The sequence below is a fragment of the Pinus tabuliformis genome, chromosome 6, assembly GCF_031772625.1.
Source record: "Pinus tabuliformis cultivar Carrire ecotype Pingquan chromosome 6, CPIR1, whole genome shotgun sequence".
Classification (NCBI taxonomy): Eukaryota; Viridiplantae; Streptophyta; class Pinopsida; order Pinales; family Pinaceae; genus Pinus; species Pinus tabuliformis.
In genome coordinates this window covers 1,370,577,540-1,370,585,798 of record NC_142292.1, presented here as the reverse complement: position 1 = coordinate 1,370,585,798, position 8,259 = coordinate 1,370,577,540, and positions in this window count along the sequence as shown.

Sequence of the window (8,259 nt, the reverse complement as noted above, 5' to 3'; positions counted from 1 at the left end):
TCCTCAATGCGCAGCGCCCTGCTCTCTACGCGCAACGCACTTTTCAAGCTGATTTTGAGGCTATTTCCAGCATCCCAATTGAGCTCAGGTTGGCTTGTTGGAAATCCCTGGATGTCTACTTTCCAACCCAAGTGGAATTTTTCCATTTGGTGTCCATTTTCCCCTCCAAAAGTTCATTTTCCCAATATTGCTTCTTGTGTGTCCACCAAGGGGCAGTGAGGTAATTTTTTCCATGTTTTTTGACCCTTTTGGGACCCAAACCTTGATGAAATGCCTTGGCAATAGCTGAGCAGGTATATTTCATCATGAAAAATACAAAAATGCAAACCATTTGTGATTTGGACCTCCCAATCTTATGGGTAGCGCGCTGCGTGCTGCATGTTGAGCCAAAAAACTTGTTTTTGGGACCAAAATTTTCAAAATGACAAAATTTTCTCCGAATTCGCTCAAATTCGAAGTGAAGACCCTCCATCATGTGTTATGCTCATCCAGCGATGCTTCGGCCAAAACTCGAAGTGGATCCAACCTCTTCCGTCGTTTTAGTGCTTGGCTCAACCTCTTTTTCAAAATCTTCACTTTTGCTTTGTTGACATGCATGCGAGCCCAATAATGATGTTTCATGTGACGGAGCATGTCTTTGTCTCTATTGGCCTTTTCCAACAACTTCTCTAAGTGGATGTTGACCCTCTCGAGCCAAGTCTCCCGGTTAGTTTCTACCTCCTGCTCATAAACTGAATCTGTGTCTGACATGGCTTTGGTGTCAAGATGTCTATGATATAGAGAGTGATATAAGTGTGGCAGAGTCAATTTCAATGTATACTCAAAACTTTAGTATGTTTACCACAACATCAAACAAACCATGCCATAATAATAATGCTTTGTTTTCAATGATTTGACACAAAACAGTCACCTTTTGACAAATGAGCAAAATACAATGTGTGCTCTTTGGAATGTTTGACAAGGGTGCACAAATGAGCAAGGAGCTGGTCTTTTCATCAATGGAGTATGAGGGACATCTTACTAAACCACCCACATATTTTTAAAACAACTCAAGGGATGCCTTTGTTATGAACCTAGGGTTTCATTTTCCCAAAACCCAATACATCAAATCCCATCTTTGAAACATATATCAAACACCCTAACATTACTAGGTAGCAATAACATACCTATTTGCAAGCTTGGAATGAATTTGGTTGTGTTCCGGGTGCATATACCAAATTTCTGTGTTGCTGATATTCAATGCACAGCACGCAAACCCAGTGCGCAGCGCACACTCCTATGCGCAGCGCCTATGTAAATTTACACTGGCCCAAACTGCCCAATGCGCAGCACACTGCCCAATGCGCAGCGCACTGCCCAATGCACAATGCACTTTTGCAGGAGCCTTTTGGAGGCCTTCTCGGTGTCCAAATTAGGCATGTGATAGCTCGTTGGAAAGATCTTTGAGTCTACCTTCCAACCCAATTGGAACTTTTCAATTTTGAGTTCATTTTCCTTGTCAAAAATCAAATCTCCCAAGACTGGTCAAAATGTGCCAAATGAGGCTGCCTCAAGGCAGAGTGCTGTTCCAGTCAACATTTGAATGCCTTCCTCAACTCCAAATTGAGCTCATGATAGCTAATTGGAATGAAATTTTTGTTTATTTATCCTTTGACTTATCAAGAAAGTTATTTTACCAACCAAGCTAGGAGAAATATTGATTTTCCCAAGGTCACTTCAGAGGTGCATCAATTCTCCTGAGGCGATTGTATTTTTGACACTTCTCAAAAACCATTATACCTGTGTAAGAAGTGAAGGAGGTTTTTCTTCCTTGGCATGTTGTGAACAAAAACCTTTCTCAGTTTTTCAAAATTCATCTTTTATTGCTCTAAAACATCTTTTGAGTAAAACCTACCCCGATGTGTGGAACAAGAGATTTGACTGAAGCATGAACAAGGTGTAAAATGACCCATTGGAACCTGACATGATGTTGACAACCCTCTGAATGATTATAGACTCAGCTAAATAGTGACATAGACTGACGTTTGGGTAACTTTGAAAGGAGTGAAATCAAACCCTAGACCTAATGCCTAGTGACCAAATTTTGCTTGAAGACTCACTGAAACGACAAAATTTGACCTTGACACTCTGAGACCACTTTGTAAGAGCATATTTGATCACTGGAGGAAGGTTGGAAAGACTGACACTAACACTCCCAAAAAATGGAGACAAAGTAGGTCCGTCCGTTTGACGTACCAGGACAGCCCGTCCCAGTCACCTTAGATAAGTACCTAGAAGTATTGGCCACTAGAGATACCTCAAATCACAGACATTACCAGGGGGGACATAGTCGTAGACAACACGTTGTGTGGGTAGGATACCTAAGTCCCCGACTCAGTTCCGAAATCCTCGAAGGGACCCCCGTTACACAAAATGCCCAAAGGAGTTGTAAAAGAAGGCGGGCTACCTTCGATTACAATCCAATGTTGTCTCGTATTTCACTCCGTTGTGAGTGGAGTGGTCCTGGTAATATGAGTGCAGAAGGAATTTTCACTCTTTAACGACACTAGTTTGATTTGCAACCTTGGGTAGTTGACTCACTCTCTTATCCCAAGGTCCTAATATATCTAATGTTGGTTTGCTCTAAAAAAGAGTATCTAATTGATTTTAGTGTAAATTTTAGTGTACTTTCTTATTTGTCTTCGGAGGGGGTGTTGACGTATGAATATGATGAGACTCTTGACTCAATAAACCGTGCAGAACAATGTTGTAAAAAAAAAATTCAATTTCTTATGCAAACAAGTCTTATTCTACACATGTATTATTTCACAAATTCATGTATTTATCAGTGCATATAAAGTCATTCAACACTTTGCATAGATGAAAGTTCCTTTTCTCAATATTCCCTAACAACTATTGAACCAAAACAAAGCAGCCTACAACTATTTCGACAAAAGGAGATATACAGTTTATCAGCTTTTCTTTCAACAAAAAATTCTTTTATGAGAAAAACTAAAGAATTTTCTTAAAAAATATATTTTAAGACACCAAATTTGTTGGCATGATAATATTGCATATCCTTATTTAGCCCTTGGGACAAGTTCCCCCCCGTTTTGGTCCACAAAATCACTTGAAAAACATGGAAATGGGTCACTAATGCACAACTGAAAGTTCATTTTCTCAATATTCCCTAACAACTATTGAACCAAAACAAAGCAACCTACAACTATTTCGACAGAAGGAGATATACAGTTTATCAACTTTTCTTTCAACAAGAATTTCTTTTATGAGAGAAAAACTAAAGCTTTTTCTTAAAAAATAAATTTTAAGACACCAAATTTGTTAGCATGATACTGTTGCAGATCCTAATTTAGCCATTGGGACAAGTTTCCCCCCCTTTTGGTCCACAAAATCTCTTGAAAGACATGGAAATGGTTCACTAAGGCTCTGTCTATGTGTAAACAGAGCTTTAGCTTGGACACTAATGCTCCATGTGCACAGTCAAAGAGCTTTATAAAGCTCTGTGTAGATTGGCAACATGCGTTAGTGAGAGAAAGAGCTAAAAAAGTGGGATTTTGGGATCAGTTTATGAAGAGAAAGCAACTTTGAAGGATGCAACAAGTTAGATGGTGGATCAGAGAAGGATAGGAAGAACATCATTTTTGCTAAGGGGTAAAATGCACGGGATGAAAACTACCCTCGAAAGTCTTCCTGAGACTTCCGACAGACCGTAAGGTTATCTGCAAAAGGTACCTGTTACACACATGTTCATCTATTTGACATATATTTACAGGAAGTGTAGAAAGGATCACCTTTGGTTCATTCTAGATTCACTTGGGGATCTCTGTGCGGTAAGAAGAACTCCTCCTGATCGGCTCCAAGATGATTCGTGCACAAAAGAACGATTGTGACGTTAACTAAAGAAGCTCGAAAGCCAAACATGATACTAAGGAATATTAAACTTTATGACGTCTTAGTCCAAGACCATTAGTATTGAGAATCCCAGAGAGGGAGGTATTGGGTATTCTAGCAATATCAACATGTTGTGGCCGATAGGATTATTAAATTAGAATTGTTGAATTTCTTTAGAAGAGATGTTGGTTCAAGCCTAACGGATGAGCAATTTGAGTTGGCTAAAGTATAAGCTTTATTACATAAAAGACATGAGTAGTGGACCAAAAATCATTTTGGTTGTGCATGACAACGCATCAAGCAATTAATGAAATAATGTCATGGATCTATCCAATCAAAATTTATAATTAATGTTCTGGAGCAGTGTTATGTTATGGCTTTTCTCAATTTATTATTTTAAAAATATATATATATATATATATATATATATTTTCCTGATAAATATAATTTAAACTTTGTGAAATATATATTATTAATTTAAAAAAATTATTTAAATAAAATCAATTTTCAATCCAAATTTTTTTTAATAAATTTTTTGAAAATAATAATAAAAATTATAATTTTATTTTATTTTAATTAAAATCAACTAAAACTAACTACAATAGAACTCAATCTCGGAAAGTATAAAAAAAAAATCATAAATTATTAAGCCAACATCATATCAATAAACAAACCACATTTATATAAGCTTTAATCTCACATTTCTTTCGACCTAAAACATAATAATTGACTGACAGTTTCACTACTGGCTGTCTTTATCCTGTTTAGTGCACAGACCATTTTGATATCTAACTAAAATAAAACTTAATAAATTAAAAAAATAATCCACCCACACTCCCAAGTTCCCTTTCAAGCATTTTTGATATCTAACTAAAATAAAACTTAATAAATAAATAAAAAGTCCACCAACGCTCCCAAGTCCCAAGTTCCCTTTCAAGCTTCCTTGAATCGTCAGGGGTCCCAAGTTCCCAGCAATACTCATATGAGGTATGGTCATCTTTGTTAATTAATTCAAACGACTTGACTCAGACTCCCAAGGTGTTAAAGGCTAGCATTCTCTATATTGATGTAGATTCAGTGGTATTTGTTATATCTGGTTTTGTTCCATTGCTTTGTTGTCCAAAATCCGTTGCTGCTCATTGAAGAACGCTGTGATGGAAATTGGCGTGGGAAACTTTGAAGCTTATTGATGTAGATTCAGTCGTATCTGTTATATCTGGTTTTGTTCCATTGCTTTGTTGTCCAAAATTTGCTGCCGCTCATTGAAGAACACTATGATGGAAATTGGCGTGGGAAACTTTGAAGCTTAAAATCAGAAGTGTGTTGATACGGATGTTGCAAAGAGACTGATGCTTCTCCAAGTTTCATAGAGTTTCTCATAATTTTGGTAATATAGCATTTTATTAGTGAATATTATCATTTTTCTATTTAATAGGCAAGCTGATCCGGATCTAAACTCAGCCTAGTTATCCAAAAAAAAATATTTACAAAATTGAAAACATAAAATTTCAATTCGTTTTTCGCTTCTGAGCCGGGTTTTGATGCTTGGAAAGCCAGGATCCAAGGGATGTAGATTTGAAATTTATTTCTGACAAAGAAAGAGGAATTACAGGGTTTTTAGAATGGCAACAATTGCTATTTTGGCTAGAGTTTGGGTTGTTGTGCTTGTGCTACTTGGGCCATTGTCAGCAGACAGAGCCATTGCTGTTTCGGTCCCTTTGCTTGTCTCACCTGGCGTTTCTACCCCCACGCCTGTTCCAGAAGACGATATAAGAAGCCTGCAAACTATAAAGAAGATGGTAAAAGACCCCATGAATATAATATAGCATTTTATTAGTGAATATATCATTTTTCTATTTAATAGGCAAGCTGATTCGGATCTAAACTCAGCCTAGTTACCCAAAAAAATATTTACAAAATGGAATATCGTACACAAACATAGTAGTCATTTCACCAATATCTGGATCTCTCCATAAACCACACACAAATTAAAATACAAATAAAAATTGATGCATTGTTTCCCATAAGTTCTCTGTACATTTATTCTCTGTTGGATGCAACATAACAGACAGCGAGTACTTAATTTTTTTGTGGATTATATTCATAACTGATAGCATCTCTGTAAAAATGGTGAATGATAAAAAGAAAGGGGGCAAAGAAGTAAGTATACCTATGGCCTCACCTTGTACCATAGGTACCAGCAAGCTCACTCTAGCCCTTGGACTAAGAGGGACGCTGATTCCTTTCCTCAGAAACAAAAAGATAGGCAAAGTACTTGTACTTCCAGGAAAGAATCTATATTTTTATACATGAGATAAAAAGGTCAAGCAACCTTAGGAGACATTGCATGAGAATGCAGACTATCAAGTTGGGGAAGCCCAAAAACCCTTGTACTCCATTACTCTTTGAATAAACAATCCCACTAGCTTATTTATCATGTATGATATTAAAGTGTCTAAACCCTCTCCCAAAATATGGCACTACTGCAGTTACAGATTTGGGTGATAGCTGAAAGAAGGAACAATCTCATTCATGTGACTGGGAAACAATAGCATTTTGAATGATGAAAACATTGAAGAATTAAATAATTCTAAATTCAAGGCCAATTGCACGAAATAAATGAAAACAACTGAACTACTTATTGTCAGTCCATGTTTTTCTAGGAAATCTATCAAAATAGATAATGTGTTGTAATTGTGCAAAGTAAGGGATTGAAGAAATTAATAGCTGAGATGGTAAAATTGGACAATGCTGGGATTGCCAATGCCTGCCTCAATCATGAACATTCATGGGTTCTTTGTTTAGCCGCTTTTCAATATCTCCCTGCACTCTCAAACCCATGCTTGGGTACAATAATACAACATCAATAATTTTACATTTCAGGTTTCATATGCAGTGTTATCTTGGAGGTATGGCTTTAGAAAGCAATAATATTTAGCAGTTTCCAGCAAAATTTTCAGTTTTACATATTTAAATTTTTAGTGAAAAATAACAGTTGATTGAAATGGTTGCTAAAAGGGCCACAACCAACATAGGAGCCTCTCAAATAGAATATACATTTTGATCATCAACCTTTATTAATCACAATTGTGTGATTCAGCAGCACAGTATTAAAGAGATATGCCTTCCCATGCCTACAGTGAAATGTCTGGCAAAATAAAAAACAATAAATAGTGAGTTTGTCTTAAACTACAGACAAAAACAGGAAAAAAAATTCACGTATGGCAAAATTGCAATCCGCAAGCTTGAAATGTTTATTACCACACCCACATAAAACAAAAATGTGTAATTTACAGTTTCCAGCAACATTTTCAGTTTTACATATTTAAATTTTTAGTGAAAAATAACGGTTGATTGAAATGGTTGCTAAAAGGGCCACAACCAACACAGGGGCCTCTCAAATAGAATACCTGGTGGTCTCTGAAGAAAAAAGAAGCTATCTCGGCACCTAAAAGCATTGGGATTTCATGTATTCAACTATCCTCGAGAAAAAATACTTTAAATACTAGGAATTCAACTATATGCCCTCGGAATTAAACCCCATAATGAAGGCAAAGAGAGGCAAAATGCCTAAAATACTATTTCCACACAAACATAGTAGTCACCGGTCACCAATATCACACACAAACATAGCAGTCATTTCACCAATATCTGGATCTCTCCATAAACCACACACAAATTAAAATAAAAATAAAAATTGATGCATTGTTTTCCATAAGCTCTCTGTACATTTATTCTCTATTGGATACAACATAACAGACAGCGAGTACTTAATTTTTTTGTGGATTATATTCATAACTGATAGCATCTCTGTAACAATGGTGAATGATAAAAAGCAAGGGGGCAAAGAAGTAAGTATACCTATGGCCTCACCTGGTACCATAGGTACCAGCAAGCTCACTCTAGCCCTTGGACTAAGAGGGATGCTGATTCCTTTCCTCAGAAACAAAAAGATAGGCAAAGTGCCTGTACTTCCAGGAAAGAATCTATATTTTTGTACATGATAAAAAAAGGTCGAGCAACCTTAGGAGACATTGCATGAAAATGCAAACTATTAAGTTGGGGAAGCCCAACAACCCTTGTACTCTATTGCTCTTTGAATAAACAATCCCACTGGCTTATTTATCATGTTTGATATTAAAGTGTCTGAACCCTCTCCCAAAATATGGCACTACTGCAGTTACAGATTTGGGTGATCACTGAAAGAAGGAACAATCTCATTCATGTGACTGGGCAACAATAGCATATTGAATGATGAAAACATTGAAGACTTAAATAATTTTGAATTAAAGGCCAATTGCATGAAATAAATGAAAACTACTGAACTACTTATTGTCAGTCCATGTTTTTTTGGGAATTATCTGGATC